The 13,583-nt window shown below is 36.5% G+C and overlaps 1 protein-coding gene across 3 annotated transcripts in view; it reads left to right on the top strand.

The window, feature by feature from the left end:
* Window positions 1–1,100: 1,100 nt before the first annotated feature.
* The window catches only part of SLC37A1 (solute carrier family 37 member 1), a 175,819-nt gene continuing 163,336 nt past the window's right edge, over window positions 1,101–13,583 (top strand). For 2 of the 3 annotated variants that reach the window (XM_020973886.2, XM_078146507.1), the window contains exon 1: window positions 1,101–1,286. The gene's annotated coding sequence lies outside the window, so the exon portion shown is untranslated. The remainder of the gene's footprint in view (window positions 1,287–13,583) is intronic. The other variant, XM_020973884.2, reaches the window with a different exon arrangement.

Here is a 13,583-nt window from a genome sequence, read left to right as displayed (position 1 = left end):
ATACGAAATATCCCACTTAAAAATGCACACAGAATTCCTTTTTTTGTCTTACCCCAAACCCACACAAATAAGCACCCCCTATCCCTATTAGAGCTGCCTCTGAAAAATTCACTTAGCTCCCAATCCCACACAGCACATACTTGATTCTGGGCTGTGGCAGCTGGTTTGCGTAGCTGTGTACATTAACAAGGTGTTCCCACCTAGGCTCATGGGGCGGAACTCTGGGTTGGGCCGACCATCACCAGGATGTCACTGAGGAGCCTCAGAATGGAACTGGTGGTAGCGGCTCTCAGGCTTCACCACTTCGGACCCCAGTTCTAAATAATAAATTTAGCAATAGACTATGCTGATTGAGTGTTCACACTAAATTTGACATTAATATGGTAAGCCTCTGGGAGCAGATTGCCTATGGAAGAACAAACAATGCTCCCAACCTGATCTGTGCGGCAGCCCCATACTTGCAGGGTAAGATAGGGAGTTCCAGCTTTAAACATACATACGAATGGATGAATGAAATATTTTGATGTATATGAATATTTCTTTTGTTATTGACCCTTGGGGGCATATTGTTAGCAGGAAAGCTCTGGGTCAAAGAATATGTATATTTTAGTCAGTTTCTACTTCACAATTCTATCAATAGTGCATGTGTCCCAGTTGGTCTACAACCTCTCTGACAATGACCATTCCCACATTTTATCATTTTTGTCGGTGTGCTGGGTAATCAGTAAAACTTCAGAGTTGCTTTGATTTGCATTTTTTTTCCTGTTAGTGATTCGAAGCAATCTTTCTTATGAATAACAACTTGCTATTCTTCTTTTGAGAATTATTTTAGGACTTAATGTCTATACTACTCTATCGCTAGTCTTCCAATTCCATGTAGTTCAGGAAAAACGATATTGTAGTGATTTTTTTGGTAGTGTTGAAGGAAACAAGACAAATTTGTGTGAGAAAAGCAACAACTAGTCGAGTTTCTTTGTTTGTATTGTACAGCTCGTGGTTCTATTGGTTTGAAAGCCAGTCGAGCAAGTGGTGTGGTGGGGGGTGATGTGGGGAGGGAGGAGGAAGAAGAGTCAAGCCAGGCTGAGCAGGCTCTGGTAGGCGTTGACGTTTCGGAGACCTGCAGAAATAGAATGAAAGTGAAAGGGGGGAGAGGAGGCAGACCCTGGCCGAAGCCGCTCCTGCCTGCCACCTCAGTCACTCCAGGAAGTATCAGGACAGCAGGAAATGCCGGTGTACGCGAAAACTGTTTGGCTGCTAGGAGAGAAGCAATTTTTGGTCGCCCATAGGTAAGGCTAGAAAAGGGCTAGCGAACTGTTGCAGGCATTCTGCTTCGTACGCTATTATGACCTTGCCTTTAGAAGAGGTCGGTGTTGAGACCTGCCAGCGTGGGTAGGAATCGGAGGTATGGAGGAGCATCCGTAAGCAAGAGAAGCAGCCCGTTTTGCTGTTTTGAATGCAAGAGCTCTTCAGATGCACCTGCTACCAGTTGTATGAATGGAGGCGGGTGCGGGAGGGGGGAGGGGGAGAAAAAAACGAAAAGAGAATTGCTAGAGTGCCAAGGGAGGAAGGAGGCTCTATTCTACTCACTAGCGGGCACCGGAGGGTACATTATTTCTATAGATAGAGAGGAGACCCTGGAGCTGGGTTTCTACGATTCGTCCTATCTCACCTCTCCTCCTCTTCTTTCTTCTTTTCCTCTGAGACCCCCGAAACCAGAGGGGCAGATTTGGGGGCGGTGGAGTTTAGAAAAAAAGAGAAGTCTTCTGCTTTGTACAAAGAGGTGAAATGAAAAGGTTGGCGTAAGAGGAGGAGATTTCGGGAGAACTGGGGTCCGAAGTGGTGAAGCCTGAGAGCCGCTACCACCAGTTCCATTCTGAGGCTCCTCAGTGACATCCTGGTGATGGTCGGCCCAACCCAGAGTTCCGCCCCTTGAGACTAGGTGGGAACACCTTGTTAATGTACACAGCTACGCAAACCAGCTGCCACAGCCCAGAATCAAGTATGTGCTGTGTGGGATTGGGAGCTAAGTGAATTTTTCAGAGGCAGCTCTAATAGGGATAGGGGTTGCTTATTTGTGTGGGTTTGAGGTAAGAAAAAAAAGGAATTCTGTGTGCATTTTTAAGTGGGATATTTCGAACCATCTTGCATATTTCATACATTTTTGTCTCTGCCTCCAGGGATTGAATCTGTGTTTTTATATCTGTTTTCTTTAACTCAAGTTGAAAGGCAATGAATGTCAGGTCTGTAAGGTCGTTCTTAAGAGTTCATGCGATCAACAGCTTCAAAGTTTCTGGAGTTTAGTAGGTTGTATGGGTGTAAGGGTCATTCTGTTTCAGCTAAATTTTTCCTTCTCTTCTTCCCTTCCCTCTTGAACTTTCCTCCTTCAGGAGTATGAAGTGTTCTGGAATTATGACATTGGTAGGTTTTGAATGAATGGCTTAAGGAGACACAACCACTTAGTTGTGCACCTAAATAATGTACACCTAACATGTATAATGGAAGGCTACTGCTGTACAAGAAGCCTGACGGCATATGAGAAGTATTAAGATTTCATCCTAAAAGAAGAATGAAGAGTGAAGATTGAGGAGATTCCTGGAATTTGGATTTTTAAGATTGTTATTGTCTTCCAGGTTTATAATCCTAGGTAGCAGTGTGGTTGAACTGATGAAACACATTTACCAGATTTTCAGAGTTTGAAACTTAAGTTCAAGCACTGTGCCAGGCACACAGGGCATACATGGGCAAAAATAAAACAGTCCCTGACCTCAAGGAGTTTTGAGTTCTACAGGGCCTGATAAGGGCAGAGATAAGCAAATACAAAGTATATGTAATGTTATTTAAGGTCATTTCAAGGATGAGAGTGCTAACCTGAAGGATCAGGTTTCATGTAAGAGGCATTACCTAAGCTATGCTTTGAAAGAAACTAGAATTTTTAATATGTGGGAATGGATGAAGAAGGAGTGAATTCCAAGGTTTGAGGAATCATTTATGCAAAAACATTGGAGGTGGGAGATGGAATGTCACATATGGAGAACAGCAAGCAGCTCAGTTTGACTAGAACTTGAGTATGTAAAGGAAGAGTAGTGTGGAATAAGACTGCAAAGGAAGATGAGGCATTTTAGCTATTGACCATTGAACTCAAGACTTTTTTTAGACATTGTTTAACTGACCCTATACTAGTTATTTCTTATTGATTTAAACTATGTAGGCTTTTGGTAGTACTCTTCTAATTGAAAGGGATACACCCATTGTTGATTAAACTTCGGAAAGCCTGCATAATTAATATGAGTTAAAATTCAACAAATATTTTAAGCACCACTACCTGCCAGTCGTAGTGCTTAAAACGCCTTCCGTTCTCTTGAAGTTTTATTGGGAGACTCATAAATATAAACAAAATAAATACAAGGTCATTTTGTGGGTCAGAGGAAAGGCACTAGCAACTGTGAGATGGGATCAGGAAGTTGTCAATAAAATTTATTAAATGTCTACTATATGCCACCACTATATGGTTTTCTAAAAAAAAAAACTGAATTGAGGAATGGCTGAACCCATTCCAACGATGACTCCTCCCTCCTCCTCAGCTGAGAATCCTTTATTTTTCACAAAAATAGGCCACCTTTCTCTTTACACATCTCCTGTCATGCAGATGCCTTCCCCCACTCTACTCCCCTTCATCTCTTTGAAATGAAAAGGCAGCCCTTCTCTTTCACAAGGGATTTCGTTACATCCCCTCCTCAACAAATTTCTCCTCTGTGATCCCCACTCTCACTAATCTTCAATTTTTTTCTGCCTACTGGCTGATTCTTTACTGTCTAAAAGCATGCTCATGCTCACCCTCCAATCCAAAAACAAAACTATTGACGGGAATTCATCTTTTCTAGCTATCATCCCATATCTCTCCTTTTTGTGGCTTAACTCTTTGAGAAGACTTTCTATAATGAGTGCCTCCAATTAATTTCCTGTCACTCTTCAACTCTCTGCAGTCTGGCTTCCTACCTCACCATTCAACTGAAACTTCTTTCCAAAATTACCAATTATCTCCTTTTAAAATTATTTTTTCAATCAGCAAACATTTGGTTTTTCCCTCCCATCCCTAATTTGACAGTGAAAGAAAATAAAATTGCCATTACTACAGTAAAAAAAAATCTACACTGACCATTTCTAGAAGAAATCACCCAGAAATATATATTTATGTGTATATGCGTATATGTATACATATCTATGTAATTATAAACTCTCAATTTTTTACCTTTGGAAGTGGGTAACATGGAATTGTGGTTAGTCATTGATCAGAGTTCCTAGTTCTTTGTTCTTTTTTGGCTGGGCAATGGGGTTAAGTGACTTGCCCAGGGTCACACACCTAGTTAAGCATCAAGTGTCTGAGGCCAGATTTGAGGTCAGGTGCTCCTGACTCCAGGGCCAGTGCTCTCTTCACTGTGCCCCTTAGCTGCTCCCCTAGTTCTTTCAAAGTTGTTTTTCTTTACAATACTGTTCTCCTGGATCTGTTCGTATCACTATTTCAGTTCATACAAGTGTTCTTAGGTTTCTCTGAAACCATATCATTCATCATTTCTTGAAACATAATCATATTCTATCACATTTATCAACCTTAAGTTACTCAGTCATTCCCCCATATATCTGTTGTTGAGTCATTTCAGTCACGTCTGATGGTCTGTGACTCCATTTTGGTGTTTTTTTGGCAAAGATACTGGAATGGTCTGACATTTCCTTCTCCAGATCATTTTACAGATGAGGAAATTGAGGCAAACTGGATTAAGTGACTGGCCTAGGGTCATACAGCTGGTGTCTGAGACCAGAGTTGAACTCATGATGTCTTATTGATTCCAAGCCCAGTGCTCTAGACACTGGGCCACCTAGCTGCCCTGTTTTCAATTTATAAGCAACCCCCCCCTTCTTTCACTCTGTCACCTCAAAAAAAGCTATAAGTATTTTGTGTGTTCTTAGAGAATTATACATAGTATTGCTAGATAAGTTATTCTTTTAAAAATTTTTTGATTTGTGACATAACAAGCATTTCCATAACATAGTAGAATTTTAAAAAAAAAAGGTGATTGCACATGAAACTGCAAATCTATTATGTCAACTTGCTATTCCTTTTAAATACATATTGAAGTTATCATGTAACTTTCTTCCCTTTTTTTTTTCTTCTTGCCTTAGAGGTGTGTATTATACAAATATGTAAAATCATTCTATGCATACTTGTATTTATCAGTTCTTTCTTTGGATGTTCAAAGGTCCTTTGCAGTTAATTTGGGTATTACAATAGTTAAAATGACTTACTCAAAGTTGTTTTAAAACAATATGGCTGTTACTGTATACAATGTTCTCTTGATTCTGCTCATTTTGCTCTTCATTATTTCATGCGTCTATCCATTTTTTTCTATAATCAATGAACTCATCATTTCTTATAGCACAGTAGTATTCCATCTCAATCATGTAACGCAACTTGTTCAGCCATTCCTCAATTGATGAGCATCCCCTCAATTTCCAGTTCATTGCCACAACAAAGAGAGCTGCTCTAAATATTTTAGAACATACAGGTTCTTTTCCTTTTTCCCTGATCATCTTAGGAAATAAACCTAGTAGTGGTATTGCTGGAGTCAAAGGATATAGGTAGTTTAATGACTCTTGGGGCATACTTCCTGATTGCTCTCCAAAATGATCAGTTCGAAGTTCTACCACTAATGAATTAGTGTCCAATTTTTCCACATCCCTTCCAACATTTGTCGCTTTCCCCTTCAATCATTTTAGACAATCTGATAAATGTAAAATGATATCTCAAAGCTGTTTTAATTTGCATTTCTCTAATCAATAATGATTTAGAGCATTTTTTCATATGACTACAATTACTTTGATTTCTTCATTAGAAAACTGTCTATTCATATCATTTGACCTTTTATCAGTTGGGGCATAATTCATAGTCTTATAGATTTGACAAAGTTCTTTTTATATTTTAGGTATGAGACCTTTACCTGAGAAACTATCTATAATAATGTTTTTCCAAATTATCTGCTCTCCTTCTGATCTTGGCTACACTTGTTTATTTGCACAAAAACTTTTAAATTTAGTGTAATCAAAATAATCATTTAATACCTCACACTGTTCTCTATCTCTAGTTTATGTATAAATTATTCAACTACACATAAGTCTGATAAGTAATATGTTCCATGTTCTTATTTTCTTGCAATATCTCCTTTATATATAGGTCACATATGTAAATGGTGTTAGATATTGGTCTTTACCCAGTTTCCAAAGACTGCTTTCCAATTTTCCCAATAGATTTTTTTTACCAAATACTGAATTCTTATTCCCAAAACTGAAGTCTTTACACTTGTCAAATACAAAGTTGTTATATTCATTTACAATATGTTTACTCTGTTCCACTGATCTACCTCTTTATTTCTTAGCCAGTTCCAGAGAGTTTTAACAATTACTGCCTTATAATATAGCTTACTGCAAAACCTCCTTCCTTTATTTTTTCATTAGTTCTTCTGATATTCTTGATTTTTTTTGTTCTTCCAATTGAATTTTGTTATTACTTTTTCCAATTCAATAAAATAAATTTTTGGTAATTTAATTAGGATGGCGTTGAATATGTGAATTAGATTAAGCAAATTGTCATTTTTATTATATTGGCCCTGCCTACCCATGAACAATTAATATTTCTCCAATTATTTACATCTGATTTTATTTGTAAAAAAATTTTTTTTAATTTTGTTTATGTGGTTCCTGTGTTTGTTTTGGCAGGTGTATTCATAGGTATTTTATACTCTCTAGAGTTATTTTAAATGGATTATCTCTTACTATCTCTTCTTGCAGGGTTTTGTTTGTGCTATATAGGAATGCTGATTATTTATGTGGATTTATTTTATATTCTACAACTTTGCTAAAATTATTGTTTCAACTAACTTTGTAGTTGTGTCTTTGGGATTTCCCAAGTATGTCATCATATCATCTGCAAAAAGAGATGTTTTATTACCTCATTCCGTATTCTGATTTCTTCTATTTCTTTTTCTTCTCTTATTGCTATTGCTAGGATTTCTAAAGGAACACTGAATAATACTGGTGACAGTGAGCATCCTTGTTTCACACCTGATCTTACTGAAAAGGCTTTTAGCTTATCCCCATTACAAATAATGCTTGCTGATGGTTTTAGGTAAATACGTGTTATAAATTTAAGGAAAAATCCATTTATAGCTATACTTTTGAGTGTTTTTTTATAAATATGAGATAAAATCATGATCTAGTTTTATTTCTGTTATTGATATAATCAAATGTTAATAGTTTTCCTTATGTTAAACCAATCCTGCATTCCTGGTATAAATCCTGCTTGGTCACCATGTGTAATCTTTGTAATATATTGTTGTGACGTTTTAGCTAGTATTTTTAGAATTTTTGCGTCCATATTCATTAATGAAATTGGTCTATAATTTTCATTCTCTTTTCACTCTTCTGGTTTAGGTATCAGTATCATATTTGTTTCATAAAAAGAGTTTGTTATGACCCCTTCTTTACCTATTATTCCAAATAATTTGTTTAATATTGGAATTAGTTGATCTTTAAATATTTGACAGAATTCACTTGTCAATACATCTGGTCCTGGTGCTTTTTTCTTTAGGATGCTCATTTACGGTCTGTTCAATTTCTTTTTCTAAAGTAGGTCTATTAGATATTCTATTTTTTCTTCTGCTGAAATAGACCATTTATATTTTTAGAAATATTTGTCCATTTCATTTAAACAGTTAAATTTACTGGCATATAATTGGGCAAAATAACAAAATAACTTATAATTGCTTTAATTTCATTTTCATTATTGATATTTTCACCCTTTTCATTTTTAACACTAATGATTTGGTTTTCTTCTTTCTTTTTTAAGTCAAATTAACCAATGGTTTCAGATTTTTTTTCCCCCATAAAACCAACTCATTTTAATTCAATGGGTTTTTTATACTCAATTTTATTAATTTCACCTTTAATTTTTAAGATTTCCAATTTAATGTTTAATTGGTGAATTTTAGTTTGTTCTTTTCCTAGTTTTTAATTGCATACCCAAATCATTGGTCTGTTCTTTCTCTATTTTATTGACGTAGGGATTTAGAGATATAAATTTCCCTCTGATTACTGTTTTTGCTGTATCCCATTGGTTTTGATATATTGTCTCATTATTGTCATTCTCTTTAATGAAATTATTGTTTCTATGATTTGTTCTTTAACCTACTCATTCTTTAAGATTAGGTTGTTTAATTTCTAATTAGTTTTAATCTAGGTTTCTATGGTCCCTTATTAAACATAATTTTATTTCATTGTGATCTGAAAAGGATCCCAATATTTCTGCCTTTCTGCTTTTAACTATAAAATTTTTGTGTCCTAATATATGGTCAATCTTTGTAAAGGTAACGTGAATGGCTGAGAAAATCGCTATTCTATTCTCTCCAGTTATCTGTCATATCTAGCTTATCTAAAATTCTATTCACTTCCTTGACTTCTTTCTTATGTCTTTTTTGGGTTAGATTTATCTAGTCAAGATGGGAACACTAAATCCACCACTACTATAATACAGTGGTATTTTATCTATCTCTACCTGTAATTCATTTAAGTTTTCTTTTTAAAATTTGGTGCATATAGGTTCAGTATTGATATTGATTGCTTCATTGTCTCTGGTACCTTTCATCAAAATGTGGTTACCCTGTTTATCTCTTTTGACTAAATCTCTTTTATTCTTAACTTTATCTGAGATCATGATTGCTACCCCTGCCTTTTTTGCATCACCTGAAGCATAACAAATTCTACTCCAACCCTCCATTTTAACAGTGTGTATCTCGCGTGTTTCATATAAACAACATTGTTGCTTTCTGATTTTTAATCCATCTGTTTTATGGGTGAGTTCATTCTATTCACATTCAAATTTATAGGTTACTATTTGTAAATTCCTCTCCATCCTATTTGTACTCACTATTGTTTTCTTCAGCCTCCCTTTTTACCTTCTCTCTATTACTTTATCCTTTCCTCTTACCTTCCTATTCCTTATTCTACCCACCTCTCTATGAGTCCCTCCCTTATACTTTTCCCTACCCTCCTAAATCTTAATTTACTAGCTCCTCTAAAAGTCCCTCCCTTATCTTCTCTCCCCCTACCCTGAATCTTAATCTACACATCCTTGTAAAAGTCCTGGCCTGGGGCAGCTAGATGGCGCAGTGAATAGAGCTCTGGCCTTGGAGTTAGGAGGACCTAAGTTCAAATCTGGCCTCAGACCAAACACTTGACGCTTACTAGCTGTGTGACCCTGGGCAAGTCACTTAATCCCAATTGCCTAAAAAATAATAATAAATAAAATAAAAGTCCTAGCCTTATTCTGTCCCTTAGATCTCTTATTTCTTTAAAATACTTTTATTTCCTTTTAGATGTATATGTTGTTCCCTCTTTAACTGGAGAGTAAGGTCCTAGTCTTACCAGCCCTCCACTCCTAATTGCTTCCTCAACATTAGTTCTTCTTTCATGTCTCATTTGAATAAGATAATTGCACTTTTTTACCTTTTCCTGTCCAATTTTGTGTTTTAGAATCACCCCCATCATATTTAAGTCAAAACCAACATTTCTTTCAAATACCCTAATAATGACTTGACTGTCTACTTCTAAGAAATACCTTAATGAGTCTCTAATAATTGGTCTTTAATATTTTCCTTTTATTTCTTCTGAATCTTATATATCAAATTTTCCATTGAGTGCTGAATTGTTGTTTTATCGCACAAATACCTGAAAGTCTTTCAGTTCATTAAATGCCTTTTTTTTTCATTCAGGATTATATTCAACTTTGCTGGGTAACTTATTCTTGGATGCAACCCCAGATTTTTGCTCTTCAAAATATAATGTTCTTAAAACCTACGGTCATTTAGTGTAGAAGCTGCTAGGTGATGTAAAATCCTGGTTGTATCTCCATAGTATTTAAATTGTTTGTTTTTTTTTTTGTGGCTTGCAATATTTTCTCCTTAACCTGGGAATTTTGAAACTTGGCTATGATGTTCCTGTAAGTTTTCTTCCTGGGCTCTCTTTCAGGTGGTGAATGGTGGGTTTTTTCCTATGTCTACTTTACCCTCTTGTTCTAGAACTGCAGGGCAATTTTCCTTAATAATTTCTTGTAATATTGTATCAAAATTTTTCCTTTATCATAACTTTCAAGTGGTCCAACTGATGAGGATGGGATATGGACCCCAAAAAGGAAAAACCCTGGACTTTCTCACAAGGCCAAATCTCTGGTTTGCCTGAAACTATAATTTCATCAACTGGCCTTTCCTTGTGGATATACCCAATCTCCCAATTCTCTGTTACCCTTAACCTAGCCTTGCCCTCCATTGTCTTACCTTCTTATGGCCCCAGGCCACTCCCCACCCTTAATCCTAGCTAGGCTCCATTCTCCCTTGGCCATGTGGTCCAGGTCCCTGGCATTCTATTACCTCACAATCCCTGCGGCTACTTGGCCACTCCTACATCTCTCCCACTGTCTTTCTGTATATAAGGTCCTTCTTGTCTCCATCAAGGTGCTCAGATTTTTACAATCTAGCCAATAGCTCAGTAATGTTCAGATTCCTTAAGAATCAGCCCAATATGATAGATGTTCTAATAAACCTTGTCTTTGGCTGAAAGAAGGGTTGGGTTGAATTCTTTCAGACAAGACCAGTGTGTTGTGATTTGGGGGTCCCAGCACCCCAAACCTCAACACAATTCTTATATTGCCTCTTCTAGATCTTTTCTCCAGATTAGTTATTTTTCTAATAAGATATTTCAGATTCTCTTCTTTTTTATTCTTTTGATTTTATTTTATTATTTCTTTTTGTCTTATAGTATCATTCAATTCCCTTGCCCAATGCTAGTTTTCAAGTTGTTTTCTTCCTTAAGATTTTGGATCTTTTTTTTCCAATTGATTAATTTTCTTCTCATAATTGTCTTGGATTGCTTTTATTTTTTTTCTCTAATTTTTCCTCTACCTCTTATTTGACTTTTGAAGTCTTTTTCAAATTCTTTCAAGAATTCTTTTTGGAGCTGTGACCATTTGATGTTAACTCTTCAGCACAGGAGTAGTAATTTTTTTAATCTCACTATCTTCTTCTGAATATGAACCTAGATCTTTTATACCGTAGTAGCTATCTATAATCGGGTTCTTTCTCCTTCACTTGCTAATTTTTATTTTTTGTTATTTTATTTTTAGCAGCTTATTATTGTAATTAAGTTTCAATCCTGAGTTGTAGGTAATGGTGCCTCAGGCCTCAGGTGCTCCTTGCTATTTTTTTCTTGTCCTAGGGCTCAACCTCCTCTCCTTCCCTAAGCTTCAGTTAGGGCCCCCAGCCACATTGTCTCAAAAATGCTCTTGCTCCCTGTGTTACCACATTTACCTGGTATGTGCTCACTCCTCCTCACAGCTATGGCCCAGGGTCATGTCTGCTCAGCACTGCTAGGCTTGGTGTCTGTAAACAGCAGGGGTTTTATAATTTTCCCCCACTCAGCTGTCTGGTCCCCACTCTGTTCCTTAGATGAAAGTTTGTGATATAAAAGTTGTCTGCTTTCCTGATGAGCCACGGCTGGGGACTGTTGTTTGTTAACTTCACTTAGAACAAACCTCAGTCCCTGAAGATTACCTTTTCTGAGATCCTCTCAAGTTGTCTTAGAAGTACAGCTGCTTTATCCCTTTATTTTTGCCCTTCTACATTCATTGTGAGGACATGTTCTGTCTGTTTATGGAGGATTTTGGAAAGCTTGGAATTTTCTGGTTAACTCTGCCATCTTGCCAGAATGACTTGGATAAATTATCCTGGACTATAAGCCTGTATTCTTAATCTTTTGGACCAAGGATTGTATTCTTAACTCTAAATGGTAGCTACTAAATCATATATAAAATCATGCATGCACCTCCTTGGTACTTGAATTCTTTTTTTCTGGCTACTTGCAGTATGTTTTCTTTGATTTGTAAGCTCTGAATTAAGGCACAGTGTTCCCGGGAGCTTTCCTTTTGGCGTTTCTTTCAGGAGGTGGCCAGTGGAATTTTTTAATATCTGCTTTCCTTTCACCTCTACTTCTTTTTTAAAAAATTAATTTATTCTGACTTATCAACAATCACTTCTATAACCTTTTGAGTTTTAAATTTTTCTCTCCCTCCCTCCCTGCTTCTCTCCCCAAGATGGCACACAATGTGATATAGACTATACATATACATTCCTATTAAACATATTTTCACATTGGTGATGTTTTTGTTTTTGTTTTTCAGGCAATTGGGGTGCCACCTAGCTGCCCCCATATTGGTGATGTTGTAAGTAGGCATTAGAACCAATAGGAGGAACCACCAGAAAGATCACCTTTACTAAGAGTTCTGGACAATTTTAAGCTTTTTAAAAATGTGATGTCTAGGGGTTTTTTTTGTCATAGCATTCAAGTAGCCCAATCATTCTTAAATTTCTCCTCAGTCTGTTTTCCAGAATAGTTGTTTCTGCTATGAAATATCTCATATTTCTATTTTTTCTAGGTTTTTTTTAACTTTGTTTTAACATTTCTTATTGTCTAATGGAATAACTAGGCTTCTATTTGGTCCATTCTAATTTTCAGGAAGCTTGTTGCTTTGGCAAGATTTTGTGTCTCTTATACTATGCTTTCTTTCTCCCATAGCTCTCATTTCCTTTCCATTTTTTCCCTCTAACGTTCTCATTTCCTTTACAAAAATGTTTTAGATGTTTTAAAATACTTCATTTCTTTCAGGAATTCTAGTTGAATTTGTACCCAAGTTGTGCATTTGTTGGAGGCTTTGCTTATAAATATTTTGGAGTCATTCACTTTTTCAGGGTCTGTATCTTCAGTGTCCTTGTCACCATAATGCTCTTTACAGTGGGATTCTTTCATTATTATTATTATTATTATTATTATTATTATTATTATTTTCTCATTCTTCCAGCTTACTTTTTTTTTTTAACTTCAGACTTGATATCATAGTCAGGCTCTGTATTTCTGGAAAGAATGTCTGACCTAGTCCTGTTGCTGCTTTCTTGGGTTATTGAATTCAATTCTTATTTCAAGATCGAGGCCAGCACAGGCAGAGAAACTGCAGCTAGGTGGGGCAGTAGATAGAGCACCACCCCTGGAGTTGGGAGGACCTGAGTTCAAATTTGGCCTCAGACACATAATATTCACTAGCTCTGTGACTCTGGGCAAGTCACTTAACCCCAACTGCTTCAAAAAGAAAAGTGGTCTGTCTGATCCAGAGCAATGTCTGATTGCTTCTCTTTTGTTCTGAGCTCTGAAAATGTCTTATCTAGGTTTGAGTCTGAACAACAGTTGATTGCTGTTGCACTCAGTTCGTCTTAGCCAGCTAGAAAACTGCTAATTCAGTGATAGAACTGTAATCTTCCCTTTGGTCTACTTCCCTGATTATTTCTACGCAGACTTCAGACTAGATTAGAAGCTAAAGACAAAACCTAATCCTGGGGCCTGAGCTATACCTCTTTTCTACTATTTATTTGCAACTTGAATCTTTCTTAGTACTCAGCCTAGGACCTTCAACTACTCCTTACTCAGAATGCTAC

This window comes from Phascolarctos cinereus, unplaced genomic scaffold (genome assembly GCF_003287225.1).
Source record: "Phascolarctos cinereus isolate Bilbo 61053 unplaced genomic scaffold, phaCin_HiC Scaffold_726;HRSCAF=1367, whole genome shotgun sequence".
In the NCBI taxonomy this organism is placed as follows: Eukaryota; Metazoa; Chordata; class Mammalia; order Diprotodontia; family Phascolarctidae; genus Phascolarctos; species Phascolarctos cinereus.
The sequence above is the reverse complement of the archived record's forward strand: the minus strand, read 5'-3'. Positions and strand labels throughout refer to the sequence as shown.